This window comes from Sus scrofa, chromosome 7 (assembly GCF_000003025.6).
Source record: "Sus scrofa isolate TJ Tabasco breed Duroc chromosome 7, Sscrofa11.1, whole genome shotgun sequence".
Taxonomy (NCBI): Eukaryota; Metazoa; Chordata; class Mammalia; order Artiodactyla; family Suidae; genus Sus; species Sus scrofa.
The window spans coordinates 103,718,630-103,736,694 of record NC_010449.5 but is presented as its reverse complement, the minus strand read 5'-3'; the positions used below and the strand labels follow the sequence as shown (position 1 = coordinate 103,736,694).

The 18,065-nt window shown below is 35.6% G+C and overlaps 1 protein-coding gene across 14 annotated transcripts in view; it reads left to right on the top strand.

Annotated features, from left to right (window-relative positions):
* CEP128 (centrosomal protein 128) overlaps positions 1 to 18,065 on the top strand; it is a 414,346-nt gene that overhangs the window by 23,629 nt on the left and 372,652 nt on the right. The window contains exon 1 of one of the 14 annotated variants that reach the window (XM_021099577.1): positions 6,046 to 6,338. The exons of the other annotated variants lie outside the window; for them this stretch is intronic. The gene's annotated coding sequence lies outside the window, so the exon portion shown is untranslated. Of the gene's footprint in view, positions 1 to 6,045; positions 6,339 to 18,065 lie in introns of those variants that run through there. 14 annotated transcript variants of the gene reach the window in all.

Genomic DNA, 18,065 nt, shown 5'->3' with positions numbered 1-18,065 from the left:
TTATTAATATTTTCTAATTCTCTTATTTCCTTCTTTTGAAATTTGCTAACTCATCTTCTTTAAACTCTTGGAAAACCAATTAAATTGATTCCTTCATATTTCCACTTATGATTATGCACTCTAATAAGATTAGTGTTATATGTTTACTCTAATGATAATTTTATATACATATCTGTGCTGTACTGGGTTGTCATATAAGTCCCAAGTTTAACTGATGATTTGTTATTTTCTTTTTACAAAGCAAAAGTGTAGTCATCATTATTGGCTTGTAATTGGAAGCTAATAGCTTGAGCACAGGGAACATATTTTCTCTTATAAGGTTTTCTACTACTTTCACTTAGAAAATGAACTTGAACTTTCATGCATCTATAAAATTTTTATGATTTATGATGTATTTGCAGATGGAGCCATAGATTTTATATATTTGGGTAGCTCACAAAATGTTTTAGATTTAACTACCTTATTAATAATGGGAGTTAATTCTTTGCTCTTTAATTTATTAGTAAAAAATTAAAAACATTAACTAGTAGCAGGGAACAAACCTACTTTGTCAGACTCATTTTAGATGCTTTCTTATGGTGATAAATTTCCTTTGAATTGAGTAATTGGAAATAAAACTATGTATTAGAGAAACTTCTATACAGGTAAGCTTTTAAAACATAAGATGTGTTCTACTATGGCATTAAGCCTCTATGGTAGACCTAGAATTGAATAATATTGACCTCTGGGGGAATAGTTTTATACATGGGAAGTAAATAAACTCAACAGATACTTCATTTCCATCTGAGTTGTAAGTACATAGAATATAAAGTCACTCATTAAAAATAGGACACAGGAGAACAGGATTTTTTCCTTTTACTTCAGGTGGTTTTGTCTGTTCTAGAGTCTCCTACTTAGTTTCCCCAGATTTTCCCTCTTAAAATAGTTGATTCTCCATGCCAGAGGAGAATGTCATTGATTGCCTTATATTATTCTCCCTTGGTAGAGCAATGATTTTCACCCTACCACCTGTAAGTTACCTGGTGGAGAACCTGCCGTAATCTATGGAAGCATGTGACACTCAGAAAGAGTATTTGTCACAACAAGCAAATCTAATGAGCTGCTCAATTAAAATTGCTTTCTTAGCATTAAAATACTTACTATTATGAAATATGACAATAAAATGAGCATACATAAAAGTGAGTGTATGTAATATGCCAACTATCATGTGATTTATCTGATCTATTTATATAACGTCCTTTAAATAATGGTAACTACCTCTTTTTTAAGATTTTTAATCAGTGTGTGTTCTGTTTAGGGAGGGACTGTGGAGAGATTTTTTTGTTTGTTTTTGAGACTATGCTCTATCCAACTCATACACATTCTCTTATTGTGGAACCTGCAGATAGGTGGCAGATAGGTTAATCCATTTATTGTTAGTATTATTTTATTGAGGTATAGTTGATTTACAGTGTTGTGTTAGTTTCTGGCGTAGAGCATAGTGATTCAGTTTCATATTCTTTTCTCTTACAGTTTATTATAGGATATTGAATACAGTTCCTTGTGCTATACATTAGGACCTTATTGTTTATCTGTTTTGTATATAGTAGTTTATATCTGCTAATCCCAGACTCCTAATTTATCTCTTCCCCTTCATTTCCTTTTGGTAACCAGAAGTTTGTTTTCTATGTCCGTGAGTCTGCTTCTTCTTTTTTTTTCTTTCTTTTTTTTTTTTTTTTTTTTTTTTTTGTCTTTTTGCCTTTTCTAGAATTGCTCCCTCGGCATATGGAGGTTCCCAGGCTAGGGATCAAATCAGAGCTGTAGCTGCCGGCCTATGCTACAGCCATAGCATGGGATCCGAGCTGTGTCTGCAACCTACACCACAGCTCAATGGCAACACCGGATCCTTAACCCATTGAGTGAGGCCAGCAATTGAACCTGTGTCTTCATGGATACTAGTGAGATTCATTTCTGCTGAGCTATGATGGAAACTCCTAGATTTTTTAATGATGGCAATTCAGACTGGTGTGAGGTTATACCTCATTGTAGTTTTGATTTGTATTCCTCTAATAATTTGCATTCCTCTATTAATGTTGAGTGTCTTTCCATGTGCTTATTGGTATGTATTCTTTGGAGAAATGTCTATTTAGATATTCTGCCCCTTAGTTGATTGTGTTTTTTTGTTATTGAGTTGTTTGAGCTGTTTGTTTATTTTGGAAATTAAGCCCTTTTGGTCATATTGTTTGCAGATATTTTCTGCCATTCTGTAGGTTGTCTTTTCATTTTGTTTATGGTTTCCTTTGCTGTGCAAAAGCTTATAATTTGATTCTGTCCAATTTATTTATTGCTCTTATTTCTATTGCCTTGGGAGACTGACCTAAGAAAACACTGGTATGATTTATGTCAGAGAATGTTTTGCATATGTTCTCTTGTAGGAGTTTTATGATGTTACGTCTTATATTTAAGTCTTTCAGCCATTTTGAATTTATCTTGGTCTATGGTTTGAGGGAGGGTTCTAATTTCATTGATTTACATATAGCTGTCCAGCTATCCCAGCACCACTTACTGAAGAGTACTGAATTCTCTGTTATATGTTCCTGCCTCCTTTATCAGAGTTTAATTGACTGTAGGTGAATGGGTTTATTTCTAGGCTTTCTGTTCTGTCCCATTGATCCACATACCTGTTTTTTTGTGTTAATACTATGCTGTTCTTGTTTGTTTGTTTGGCATATTTAGGGTTTTTTAAATTTTTTTTAAATTTCATTTATTTATTTATTTTGGCTGTACTTGCAAAATAAGTTCCCAGGCCAGGGATCAAACCTGCACCACAGCAGTGACCTGAGTCACAGCAATGACAATGCTGGATCCCTAACACACTGAGCTACCAGGGAACTCTAATACCATACTGTTTTGATTGCTGTGGCTTTGTTGTATTTTCTGAAGTCTGAGAGGGTTATACCTCTTATTTTGTTCTTTTTCCTCAGGATTGCTTTGACAATTCTGTCTTTTATAGTTCCAAATAAATTTTAGAATTATTTGCTCTAGTTCTGTGAAAAAAGTCATGGGTAATTTAATAGGGATTGCATTAAATCTTTAGATTGCTTTGGGTAGTATGGCCATTTTAACAATATTAATTCTTCCAATCCAAGGACATGGGATAGCTTTCCATTTCTTTGAATCATCTTTAGTTTGCTTTTATCAATGTTTTATAGTTCTCAGCGTATAAGTCTTTCACCTCCTTGGTCAAGTTTACTCCCAAGTATTTTATTTTATTTTTTGATGTAATTCTTTAAAATTACATTTTTTTAACTTTCCCTTTTTGATATTTCATTTTTAATGTAAAGAAATGCAACAGATTTCTGTATGTTAATCTTGTATTGTGCTACCTTGCTAAATTAATTAATCAGTTCTAGTAGTTTTCATGTAGTTTTTTCCCTTTTTGATATTTCATTTTTAATGTAAAGAAATGCAACAGATTTCTGTATGTTAATCTTGTATTTTGCTACCTTGCTAAATTAATTAATCAGTTCTAGTAGTTTTCATGTAGTTTTTAAGGTTTTCTATGTGTAGTATGTGTCATCTGCATATAATGACAATTTTATCTCTTCCAATTTGGATACCTTTTATTTCTTTTTATTGTCTGATTGCTGTAGCTAGAACTTCAAATACTGTTTTGAATAAAAGTGGTAAGAAAAGTGGCCATCTTTGTCTTGTTACAGATTTTAGTGGGAAGACTTTCAGCTTTACATTGTTGAGTATTACAGTGTTGGTTGTGGGTTTGTCATAGAAAGCTTTTATTATATTGAGATATATTCCCTTTGTACCCACTTTGGTAAGAGTTGTCATGCATGGATATTGAATTTTGGTTAATCCCTTTTAACCAATGTTCAGCTGTTAAAACATGTCTCCCTGTTCAATATCCATTATATCATTGTAATTGGCATTTCTCTTTTAAAATTTAAGTGATTTCCTAGGAAATTAGATCGTCTGTTTTGCTCTAGAAAAGATAAGAACTTTTACCATTAGCTTAGATTTTATAAATGATAGTATTGCTAAATCTCAGGACATGGATATGAGTGATATACAGTTGACCTTTGAACAACATGGAAGGTTGGGATCCCAGCTTTTTACACATTTGAAAATCTGTGTATGACTTTTTGCCCTTGGTATCTGAGCTTTCTTCCTATCCTCAGTTCCTCCATATCTGTGGTTCTGTGTTTAGGGGTTCAGCCAACCTTGAATCATTTAGTACTGTGGTATTTACTGTTGAAAAAAAAAATCTCCATTTAAGTGGACTGTTGCAGTTCAGACTCAGGTTGTTCAGGTCAACTGTATATGAACTTAAATATTTTTTTTGAGGGGGATTTAGTTTTGTGAACAGAATTTGCCAATGAGCGGAGGGGGGTGCTATGTAAATATATTCAGTGCAGTGTTTTCCTCTTCAGGTGATGTCTCCTGACAAGAGAATTGTGAGAATTATTTTTTATCTTGTAACACCTAAGGATCAAGAGACACAATGAGTCACTTTTTGGACTACTTTTTTTTGAAATGTACATTGTTTCACTTTAGTTTTCTTGAATCTTTATAACCTCAACCCTAAATTTAATTATTTGTTTATTATATGTGAAGGCCTCTCTAAGTGAAGAGTTGAGTGTTGTTAGAGGATCAGCAATAGGGTGTGTGGTGTTTCATAGAGAAGCAGCACCTACCTTTTCATAGTATCTGGGAATTTCTACGAAGGCTTAGTTTACAGGCACTTTTTTTGTAGTAACACATTTAATTCTCTCAATAGTCTTATTTGATAGATACTATTATTATGCTCATTTGCAAGATAAAAACGCTGGTGCACAGAATAGTCACTACTTGCCCGCATTAAAATCAGTGACTGAGCCAAGGATAGGATGTTATCCCAAAACTCAGCATCAGGATTTAGTTATGTCACTGAATTGTGGTTGCCTACATTTCCATGATACTATGAATTTATTTTTCTGAAAATTGTTTTTTTTGGATTCAAAGTTTGAAGTGTTATATAATTTACATTGGTAAACTATATTTTGAAGATTATCTTAACTGATTGAAAAACAGAAGCCCACCACCACGCAAGTCATTGTTATTATAGCTGGTACAGTGCCCAGAATGAGAGTTAAATGGAACGAATACAGAAATAGAATGGGAAGAAATCTGGCGCTGAGCTAGGATTGGCATTGAAGGCTTGTCAACGTCGGCAGTTCTAGCTGCCACTTAAGACAGTGTGATAGATTCTGCAAGTTGCTTACACCAGCATTGGTTTTCCCCTTCATCCTAAGTGAAAACCATTGGTTTTTTGCTAGCCTTTCTCATAGCCATTTCAGCTAATGAGCCATATTATGTTGAATAATGTCACTTAGGATCTTTGGGCTCAAAGAACTTCATGACCTTAAGGAATGGTCATCCCGCATTATTTACCATTCTGTAAATTTCTTTGTTGGTCTGGGAACATTTGCTCCAAAGAGGACCTGTGGAGAAGGTTTTGTTTGAAAGGTTACTGTGAAGATTTGGAACATATTATACTCTTGTGTTAAATAATGCAGTTGATTAGCTTAGTGTTTAGAATATTTCTGGAACTGTGGTTCCTATTCAGGAGAGAACAGGTCTGTCTTCATGTTAATGCCATAAAAATGGAATGCCCTCAAGAAGGAACATTCAGCCTAAAAGTTAAAAAGCTTCTGCAGTGGAAATTTGGACTACAGCTGATGAGTCTAAGTAGTTAATATTTGGTGTAAAAGAAAAACACAGTTCTCTTGATTCAAATCAGCAGATTCATTAAGTACATTTTAAAGGTAAAGATTGGTTAGAATATAGTAATATCAAATTAGAGTTTAGAAGTTTGCATTAATATGTGATTTTTCCTCTTATTAAGTACTCTGATTAAAATTTCCCTTTGGGGGTGTTCCTGTTGTGGCTCAGCAGGTTACGAACCCAACTAGTATCCATGAGGATGCAGGTTTGACCCCTGGCCTTGCTCAATGGGTTAAGGATCTGGCGTTGCCATGAGCTGTGGTGTAGGCTGGCACCTGCAGTTCTGTTTCGACTCTAGGCTGGGAACTTCCATATGCCACAGGTGTGGCCCTAAAAAGCAAAAAACAAAAGGAAAGAAAGAAAGAAATTTCCCTTTGGGAGTAATAGGACAGTACCATCTGACATATGAACTTTGGAAGAATTTGAATGATAAATAACAAAGTCCAGGTTTTTCCTTCTTTTCAATGAACTTCAGTTGTGAAATATACTTAGTGACAGAAGAATGGTGTTAGTGGTTTGGAGCCAGGCACAAACCACTTGTAATATTCCGGAGCTGAAGATAGCTTTCCCTTTCTCTCTTGGTGAGTTCTACTAATTGTCCTAAAGGTAAAAATTGTTCCATTTTTTAATAGCTTCATTGTTAAGTAGTAAGAATCTGTGGGTAAGAAATTGTAATGGAACAACTAAATTCTGTTAGGATCTTCTTTTTTATAAATATGTTTCAGATCTTAGAAATTAGGTCCTTAGAGTATTATGTTTAAAATTTTATTGCCAAGTCTCTCATGTAACTCCTGGACAGGAGGATAATTTTTACAAAATTTTGCTTTGAGGCTCGTGGAAAAAATCTAGACTTTGGAGTCAGACTTAAAATTGAATTCTGATTTTTCCACGAGAAGCCATTTCAGTGACTTTGGGCAAGTTACTAAACCTTTCTGAACTTGAGTTTAATTATCTGAAAAATGAACATAATCATATGTGCCTCATTAGAACTAACATTTATTGAAGTAGTCACACTGTTTTAGACTTGCTGAACATTTATGTTCTTGGTACTTCTTTAATTCATCCAATAATCCCTATCTTCAAGTATTTGCTGTTTCTAATATAGTTCTTGGTACAGTTTAGGCACGTAGTGCTATTACTTTCCTTTGAATTCATCAGACCTAACTTCAGTTTCTTTTGTCTATAATTGTGACTGTAACCAACATAATAATGTGTTGTAACATTCACGGTGATAGGTGCGTCTGATTATTTTCACTGCAAAGTATACACTAAGTGAGATAACATATGTAACACTGCTGTTTTCCCCTTATGCTCATGATCGTATTGTCCGTCCACCCAAAACACAATAAAAATGTACTGTATGTTCACATTCTATTTTCCATGCAGGCTATTTCATAATCTTCAAAATATTATCTGGAAATATTAATAAAAAATTTTTTTAAATTGTGGTTAGAATTTGTGTGATAAAAGAGCTTAGAATATATGAGATTTCACTAAAAAATAAAATAGTTACGTAAATAAGTATGATGTATCATTTGACAGGGAATTTCTGAGTTTAAGGAGTATTATGAACTTAAATTTCCATAAATCAGTGTATGGAGAGAGGTTAGGCATAGCAGTCAGAGCTAATGGTCCTTTTGGCAAATGAAAAATAAGATAGCAGCAACCATTTAAAAAATACATTTCAGCAACAGATGGTGGGACCAGAAAAGCATGCAAACCATAAATTTGCACTCCAGTTTTACAAAACTCCCCTCTCTTCCTCCTCCTCCCTTTCTTCATCTCCTCCTTTTCATCTTCCTCTTCCTTCTCTTTGTTCTGGTTTTAATAGTAGAAGATAAATAGACTATTAAGAAACCAAAGTAGAGCTGATAAAATTAACTCTATAACCAATCTATTTTGCAGTCTCTTGCCAGATCATCCTTGACATTCTGTGCCAAGCATGAAGGAAAGCCAAGCAGAAAGCACTTAATCAGTGTACCTATAGGTGACATTATCCTGGACAAAGTTTTTAAAATAATGTCTTTTCTACTACTTTTGTCCTGAATTCTGCCAAATTGGCCTCTGACGTTTGTCAAAGTCTTCAATTTTTTTTTTAATATCAACATTATATCTAAATTTACAACACAGCTCATAGTCACCAGTGCTATATACATTGTGAATGTTTGCTAAATACTGACTTTTTACTGTCAGGTGAAAACAAAACTAAATGGTTAGATGAGATATTCAGATGTTTCCACTTTCTGCTCATCTATGCTGCTAAGTGAATGCAGTTATCTATACATGACCAAATTTGCATGCATTTCTGTATAATCTATATTATGTCGCAGGATGTATTTTTTTTTTTTAGTGTGAAAATAAGAGAAAATTTGGAGTGAGACATTTATGAAGAAATTAAATAGGAGCTTTAAATAGTTTTGAAAATTTAAGCTACTTTTTTTTTTTTTTTTTTTTCCCCTAAGGGCCACATTTGTGGCATGGAAGTTCCTGGGCTAGGGATTGGAATTGGACCTACAGCTGCTGGCCTATACCACAGTCACAGCAATGTGGGATCAAAGCCATGTCTGTGACCTACACCACAACTCATGGCAATGCAGGATTCTTAACTCACTGAACAAGGCCAGAGATTGAACCTACATCCTCATGGACACTAGTTGGGTTCTTAACCTACTGAGTCACAGGGGAACTCTTAAGCCTACTTTAAATTACAGCATTTAGAACTTTTACCGAAGTTGTTGGCTTTTTTTTTTTAATTGTGTTTTTCATTTTTATGTAAGTTAATTTCATGAATATTTGGTAGCTACAATGTTTATGTGTGGGTAATCACTCTTCCTACCTTATTTTTAGTATGGTCTGTTTGTGGCAGTATTGATAGATGTCTTTAAGAATTTCCTAGTGACTCTTTTTAGTGTGTTTTCTTTCTCTGTCACAATAAGCTTAGTCAAGGACAGGATTCTGTTGAGAATGTTCAATATGTGAGACATACCGGTTACTAGTATCAGTTATTATAAATTGACCAAGGAAATTTATTCATGTGGTTCTTTGCCCCTTCTCATCTCATCTTTTTGAAGCCAAATTTTACTGAATATGGTTTATTTCTTAGGCATTTTTGATACTATATGTGGAGTTAGTGCCTAGTTTCTTAGCTGTTTACTGTTGTTTGGAAATGTTACCTTCCCAGAGACTGGTCAAGATGTTTGCTATTAATGAGTTTTGGAAAGTCAATTTTTTTTTTTTTTTTTTTTTTTTTTTTTTTTTTGTCTTTTTGCCATTTCTTGGGCTGCTCCCGTGTCATATGGAGTTTCCCAGGCTAGGGGTCTAATCTGGCCTACGCCAGAGCCACAGCAACGCAGGATCTGAGCCTCGTCTGCAACCTACACCACGGCAATGCCGGATCCTTAACCCACTGAGCAAGGCCAGGGACCGAACCCGCAACCTCATGGTTCCTAGTCGGATTTGTTAACCACTGCTCCACGATGGGACCTCCGGTCAATATTTTTTTTACTTGAACAAACAAACCAGAATTCTGTTCCCAGGTGAGGTGGAATTTTGCTTACTCTTCTACTGAATACAGCTATAAAACCTCTACTGAATGCATGGAGCAGCTATTTGAGGACCCTGACAAGTAAAGACAGTCCTTGTTGCATGGTTTCAATGTGCATGGATTTCATTACCCCTGTTTGTTCAAGTAATACTATTCCCCAAGCAACACAATTAAAATTTCAATTAACACAGTGTATTAACCATGAGTAATTGCAAAAAGGACAAACTGCTGCCAGCTCTTCAGTCCACACATTACTGCTTTTGAAGTCTATTGCTGATTGGTCTCAGTGAAAAGTATAGTTGTGATACCTCCCAGTTTCCTAATGATAAACCTGCATGCTATTTTACAGAAATAAATAATAACAGTATTAGTAATCATAATAATAACAGAATTGATCAAAAAGGTGAAGTGTAGCAAAGAAATGAAAAGTGATACTGCTGAAAGTGAAATTTGAATTATATTATGGAGGAGTTATATGTGGGGTTATAAAGAAATAGCTGATAAGAGAATATCGACACTTCTGCTATTTACAAGCCTCTAGATTTACAGCTGGAGGAATTTAGTGTAGTCATTTTTAGGGGATGATGAATTCTTCTAGAGATCCTCTCCAAATTAAAACATCCTATTTTGTCATTTATTTTTTGCTCTTATAGTCATTGTCTATACTCATTTATAGTAAAAATTGCCATTTACTGAAGAAGCTAATCTTTCCTAGGCATTGCTCTAATTATTTTACGTACATTATCTCATTTCGTCCTCGAAATAAAATGTTAGGGTGCAAAATATGTCGACAGAAATGGAGGCAAAAGTGCTATAGCTGAGTAAAGTACTGCCAGGCTTTCTTCTGGCCCTTCTACATCAGGATGTTTTTAATCATATCTCTTTTACAGAGTACCCATTGCTGCCTGGATGATCTCCTTTTGTAGATTTGGTTTGCAGTGTAGTCAGTCCTTTGGAGTTATATATAAATATTTCAGTTCATTAAGCTTGAGTTATATTTTGTCTCAAATCAGAATTTTTCAAGTACAGACATCACAGCGCTTTCAGAGAGCTCTATTAGAATTTTAAAATTTGATATTTTAATGTTAATATAAAAACTTATGTAGTTTTTAATTTTTTTTTTTTTTTTTTTTTTTTTTTTTTTTTTTTGCTTTTTAGGGCCATACCTGCAGCATATGGAGGTTCCCAGGCTAGGGGTAGAGTTGGAACTGTAGCCACTGGCCTATGCCAGAGCCACAGCAGTGAGGGATCTGAGCCACGTCTGCGACCTACACCACAGCTCACAGCTCACAGCTCAAGGCAACACTGGATCCTTAACCAGTGAGCAAGGCCAAGGATCGAACCTGCACCCTCCTGGTTTCTAGTTGGATTCATTTCTGCTGAGTCACGATGGAAACTCCAGTTTTTAAAAATTTTTATTTATTTACTGGTTTCCAAAGTAATGAGTTATTTCCCTAGTAGTATTGTCTACTGGTGACCGATGCCTTTTTTTTTCCTCCCTGAGAAAAAAAATTTGTATGTATTTGAAATGCTTTATTCCATTGTAGTAAATTTTTTTTTTTCATGCTCAAATTATTTATCTTTGGCTAGAGGGAGATTTCTTTTTGTTTATAATTTAAAGAGATTTATTTATTTATTTTTAATGAAAATACAGTTGATTTACAATGTGTTGCCAATTTCTGCTGAATAGCAAAGTAACCTGGTAAAATACACACACACACACACACACATATTCCCTTTCTTATATTTTCTTCCATCATGGTCTATTCCAAGAGGCTGGATAGTTCCCTGTGCTATATGTAGTAGGACCTCACTGCTTATACATTCTAAACATAATACTTTGTATCTACTAACCCCAAATTCTCAGTGCATCCCACTCTTTCCCCTTTCCCTTTTGGCAACCACAAGTCTGTTCTCAATATCTGTGAGTCTATTTCTGTTTTGTAGATAGGTTTATTTGTGCCATATTTTTGATTCCACATGTAAGTGATATCATATGATATTTGTCTTTCTCTTTCTGGACTTCCCTTATTATGAGAATCTCTGGTTTCACCCATGTTGCTGCAAATGGCATTATTTCATTCTTTTTATGGTGGAGTAGTATTCTGTTATATATTTGTAGTATATATGCAAAGAAGGATTCCATCAATGGACATTTGGCTCGTTTTCATGTCCTGGCTATTGTGAATAGTGCTGCTGTGAACATACAGGTGCATGTATCTTGTTGAATTGTAGTTATGTCCAGATATATGCGAGTGGGATTGCTGGATCATATGGTAGTTCTATATTGAGTTTTCTGAGAAATCTCCATACTGTTCTCTGTAGTGGTGGTACCAATTTACATTGTTACCAACAGTATAGGAGAGTTTCCTTTTTGCCACACCCTCTCCAGCATTTGTTATTTGTAGACTTATTATTACTATTATTATTATTATTATTTTTCTTTTTTTGGCTGCCCCATGGCATATGGAGTTCCTGGGCCAGGGATCAAATCTGAGCTGCAGTTGCAAACCAAGCCACAGCTGCAGCAACACTGGATCCTTAACCCAGTGTGCCAGGCTGAGGACTGAACATGTGTCCCAGTCCACTCAAGACGATGCTGCTCCTGTTGCGCCACAGAGAGAACTCTTCTGTGGACTTATTAATGATGACCATTCTGACCAGCGTGTGAGGTGATAACTCATTGTAGTTTCGATTTGCATTTCTCTAATAATTAGTGATGTGAGCCTTTTTTTTTTTTTTTTTTTCATGTGCCTACTGGCCATCTATGTGTCTTCTGTGGAGAAATGTCTGTTTAGGTCTTCTGCCCATTTTTTGATTGGGTGGTGTGTTTTTTTGTTGTTGAGTTGTATGAGTTGTAGAGGGAGATTTCTCAGTTTGACTTCTACATTTAAAAGCGTGTCTTAACAATTTGATACACTACATTGTAAACAAGTATTGCCATTCGATTTCAGTGCCCAAGTTTTATTTTTATTCATACTGGTACATTATAGTAATGTATCAGTTGTTTTAGTCTAATGTCAAATGAGCAGAGGTTAAAAAAGAAAAAATAGACCTAATATGTCAAGGTACATTTATATCAAGTGAGGGTGGAAATATCTCACAACATGTTCTGTGATGCTGGTTTCGCAGTATTTCATATGTGAGAAAGGGGGGAAATGGAATCGACATTTGGTATGTGGTGAGAGATTCACACTAAACTCTTAGAATCTGCACCATTAGAGTCATCACCACAATCTATGTGGAACTCTGATTTAGTTTCAGCAAAATAACATCATCCATCATAGTAAATTAATGCTAACTTGAGTTTTATTAGTGTTGTTTTGTTGTTATGTAATTAGTTTCGTTTGCTTTCATGCCTAATTAAAAGTTATAATCCTAGGAGTTTAAAACAACTTTTATAATTTTATATGTTTTTATCTGTTTGCTTTTGTATTATGAGTTATCAAATTAGCTTTATACCTCATGATTAGATTTTGTGCAGTGTTTGTTGTATTATTGCTACTTTAAGTGTAGATTTTAATTCTATTGCATTTTTAGTTTTGTATCTTGGGTGGGAGATCTGTTTTTGCCATAATATTTGTAGGAATGATTAAAAAAAATCTTTATCTTACTCATTTACCTTTTACAGTTCCTTCTTTGGTCTTTATGTATTACCCTGTTCATCTGTTCAGTGACTTATGACATATCTTTTTAGAGTTTTTAAATGAGGCTGACAGTTTGTATAATTTTTATCTTATTTCTGAAATGATCAATTTTTCAACATCTGTTATTCCTCCTAGAATTTTGGGGGGGGGGTTCTGTATTGTTTCTCTTGTTCTGAAATATTTTTCCATATAGTCCACAGTGAGGTTTTTTTTTTTTTTTAACTGTTAGCAGGGATATTTTTGTGTATGTGTGTGTATGAAAATTCATCTTATTAATCAGCTTTTGGTTACAGCTCTGGATTTGTTAGCAAATAAACCCATATAAGAAGGATGCTGGCAAATTCTGCTTCAGGCATTGGTAGATAAGATTATTTTGGAGCAACTGTCCCATTCAGAACAACTGGAAAGGTGAAAAAAATGTAAAAAATAATGGTATGAACCCATCAGAGAACTACCAAAGCAATGAGGAATTTTATAGTCAAGGTCTAGCAAAACCTTGGAGTCCAGAGGAATAGTTCTGCATTTGGAACTCTTCCTCTATCAAGGCAGTAGCTAATTTCAGAAGAGATAGCTTAGAAGCAGATAGGCTTAGAGCTATCAATAGACTCAGAGAGGCTAGGGAGACCAAAATTGGAGTTCAGGAACCCTCCAGCTGTCTATTGAGACACCAGAGGGTGAGAGCCTAGGAAAAATGGTTAATTGAAAATTAGAGCAATGGTAAATTGAAAATTGACTAGAGCTAACGGGGACAGCAGCCTGGCTTTGAATCATCTCAGTTATAATCAATTACAGTACTTTGGGTTTCCTAGTTACCCTAGCCTGACTTTCTGATAGAACTAAAACTAAATCCCTTCTGAAGGAAGATATCATCCTGAGCTTTCAATAAATCCTATAATTTTTTATATATATTGTGTATCACATGATTAAAAAAAAATTCAGGCTTAAGAAGATATAAGAGGTGACTGAAAATCAAGGGAAAAAATAGACAACAGAAACATGGAGAGTACTATATAATAACTATGATTAACCTGTTCCAGAAATTAAAAGACAAAATTCAGGGGATTAAGATGGTGAAATAGAAGGACTGGAGCTCACCTTCTCTTATAAAAACAACAGAATTACAACCAAATGCTGAACAACCTTCATCCAAATGGACTGGAAACTTTCAAAAAAATATCCTACTCCAGAATACAAAGAGGAGGCCACATCAGATGGTAGGGGGGTGATTACGTGATATAAGCAACCCCATACCTCCCAGATGGGAAGTCCACAGACTGAAAAGTAACTGTATCACAGATACTCACCTGTAGGAGTGAGAATTCTGAGCAGCACATCAGGTCCCATGCCTGGGGATCTGGTATTGGGAGAAAGAGCCCCCAGAGCATCTGGCATTGAAGGCCAGTGGGGCTTGTGCACAGCAGCTCCACAGAACTGGGGGAAACAGAGACCCCATTCTTGAAAGGTGCACACATGCTTTCTTGTGTACCAGGTCTGAGGGCAAAGCAGAGTCTCCATAGGAATCTGGGTCGGACCTGACTGAAGTTCTTGGAGAATCTCCTGGGAAAATGGGGGATAACTGTGGCTCATTGTGGGGGAAAGACATTGAAGGCAAAGGTCTCAGGAATATTTATCAGCATGTGTTCCTCTAGAGGTGGCCATTTGGGAAAACCTGGCCCCACCCATCAGCACTGAGAAGCCCTAGGCCAAAAATAATCTGGGTGGGAATCACAGCCCCACCTCTCAGTAAACAGGCTGCCTAAAGACCCCACAGGCACACAGCCACCTCTACTCTCACCCAGAGACAAAGCCCCACCCACCAGAGGGATAAGAATTAGCCCCACCTACTAGTGGCCAGGTACCAGTCCCTCCCTTCGGGAACTCTACAGCAAGCTCCTGTACCAACTTCAGCCACAAGGGGAGCAGACACCAGAATTAAGAGAGGCTACAACTCTATTGTCTGCAAAAAGGAGACCACACCCAAAACCTATTAAAAATGAAAAGGCAGAGAACTATAACTCAGATAAGGGAGCAAGAAAAAAACCCGGAAAAATAGCTCAATGATCAGGAGATTCTCAGCCTCCAGGAATAAGACTGATGATAGTCAAGACGATCAAGACACTGGCAATAAACTGGAAGCAAAGATGGATAATTTACAGGAAACACTGAGTAAAGAAATACAAAATTTAAAACTTAAGAAAGCAGAGATGCAAAATACAAAAACTGAAATAAAAAATTCAGTAGAAGCAACCAATAGCAGAATACAGGAAACAGAAGAACAAACAATCGAGATGGAGGACAGACTAGTGGAAATCACTGATGTGGAACAGAAAAGAGAAAAAAAGATTGAAAAGAAATGAAGAGCCTCTTAGAGAGTCTCAGTCTCACCAAATCCATATTATAGGGTGCCAGAGAAGAGAGAGAGAAAGGGACAGAGAAAATATTCAAAGAGATAATAGCCGAAAAATTCTCTAACATGGGAAAGGAACCACTCACTCAAATCCAGGAAGAACAACGAGTACCATATAAAATAAAACCAAGGAGTAACATCCCAAGACACATATTAATCAAACTGACCAAAATTAGAGACAAAGAGAAAATGTTGAAAGCAGGTAGGGAGAAGAAACAAGTAACATACAAGGGAACCCTGATAAGGTTATCAGCAGAATTTTCATGAGAAACTCTGAAGGCCAGAAGGGAGTGGCATGATACATTTAATGTGATGAAAGGAAAAAACCTCCAACCAAGATTACTCTACCCAGCAAGGCTTTCATTCAGATTTGAAGAAGAAATCAAAGCTTTATACACAGGCAAAAGCTAAGAGAATTCTGCAACACTAAACCAGCTTTACAACAAATACTAAAAGAACTTCTCTAGGCAGAAAAGAAAAGGCCACAACCAGAAACAAAAATACTACAAATGACAAGGATCCTCAGTAAGGACATATATATAGTAAAAGAAGGAAATCATGCATGCACAAATATGCTACCAAGATCAGAAATTGTAAGAGGAGGATACAAATGCAGGACACTGGAGATGCACTTGCAATTAAGAGACCAACAACTTAAAACAATCTCATATATATGTCTAGACTCCTATATCAAAACTTCAGGGTAACTGCAAACCAAAAAGTTAGTTGATAACACACACAAATAAGAAAAATCAACTCAAATACAACACTAAAGATAGTCATCAAACCACAAGAGGAGAGAACAAGAGAAGAAGGGAAGAAAAAAGAGCAACAAAAAATCCAAAATGTTAATGAAATGGCAATAAGAACATACATATCAATAATTGCCTTAAGTGTTAATGGACTAATCGCCCCAACCAAAAGGCATAGACTGGCTGAATGGATACAAAAACAAGACCCATATATACGCTGTCTTCAAGCGATCCACTTCACTTCTAGGAACACATACAAATTGAAAGTGGGAGGATGGAAGAAAATATTCCATGCAAATGGGAATCAAAACAAAGCTGGCGTAGAAATACTCATATCAGACAAAACAGACCTTAACATAAGGAATGTTATAAGAGACAAAGAAGGACATTACATAATGATCAAAGGATCAGTCCAAGAAGATGATATAACAATTGCAAATATATGTGCACCCAACATAGGATCACCTCAGTATATAAGGCTAACAACCTTAAAAGAAGAAATTGACAATAATTTCATAATACCTGGGGCCTTTAACACCCCATTTCAGCAATGGACAGATCATCCAAACAGAAAATCAACAGGGAAACACAGGCCCTAAATGAAGCATTAGACCAGATGGACTTAATGGATATTTATAGGACATTCCATCCAAAAGCAACAGAATACACATTCTTCTCAAGTGCACATGGAACATTCTTGAAGATTGATCACATTGTGGGCCACACATCAAGCCTCAGTAACTTTAAGAAAACTGAAATCATATCAAGCATCTTTTCTGACCACAACACTATACAACTGGACAACAACAAGAAAAAAACTGTAAAAAAACACAAACACATGGAGACTAAACAACATGCTACTAAACAATCAATGGATCACTGAAGAAATCAAAGAGAAAATTAAAAACTACCTAGAAGCAAATGACAACAAAGATACAACACTCCAAAACCTATGGGATGCAGCAAAAGCTGTACTAAGAGTGAGGTTTATAGCAATACAAGCCCACCTCAGGAAACAGAAAAAGCTCACGTAAACAACCTAACTTTACATCTAAAGCAGCTAGAGAGAGAACAGACAAGACCTACAATTAGCCAAAGGAAAGAAATCATAAAGATCAGAACAGAAGTCAATGAAATAGAAACGATGCAAACCATAGAAAAGATCAATGAACCTAAAAGCTGGTTCTTTGAAAAGATCAACAAAATTAATAAACCCTTAGCCAGACTCATCAAGAAAAAAAAGAGAGAGGACTCAAATCAATAAAATTAGAAATAAAAAAGAAGTTACATCAGACATCACAGAAATACAAAGGATCATAAGAGACTACTACATGCAACTATAAGCCAATAAAATGGAAAGCCTAGAAAAAAGGGACAAATTCTTAGAAAAGTACAGTCTTTCAAGACTAAGACAAGAGGAAACAGAAAAGATGAATGGACCAATCACAAGTACTGAAATTGAAACTGTGCTTAAAAAACTTCCAACAAACAGAAGTCCAGGACCAGATGGCTTTACAAGTGAATTCTATCAAACATTTAGGGAAGAGCTAACACCTATCCTTCTGAAACTATTCCAAAAAATTGCAGAGGATGGAGACTCCCAAACTCATTCTACCATCACCCTGATACCAAAACCAGACAAAGATACCACAAAAAAAGAAAACTACAGGCCAATTTCACCAGGAACATAAATGCAAAAATCCTCAACAAAATACTAGCAAACCCAACCTAGCAATACATTAAAAGGATTGAACATCATGATCAAGTGGGATTTAGCCCAGGAATGTGAGGATTCTTCAATATCTGCAAAACAATCAGTGTGATACATCACATTAATAAATTGAGGAATAAAAACCATATGATTCTCTCAATAGATGTAGAAAAAGCCTTTGACAAAATTCAACACCCATTTCTGATAAGAACCCTTCAGAAAGTGGGCATAGAGGGAACCTACCTCA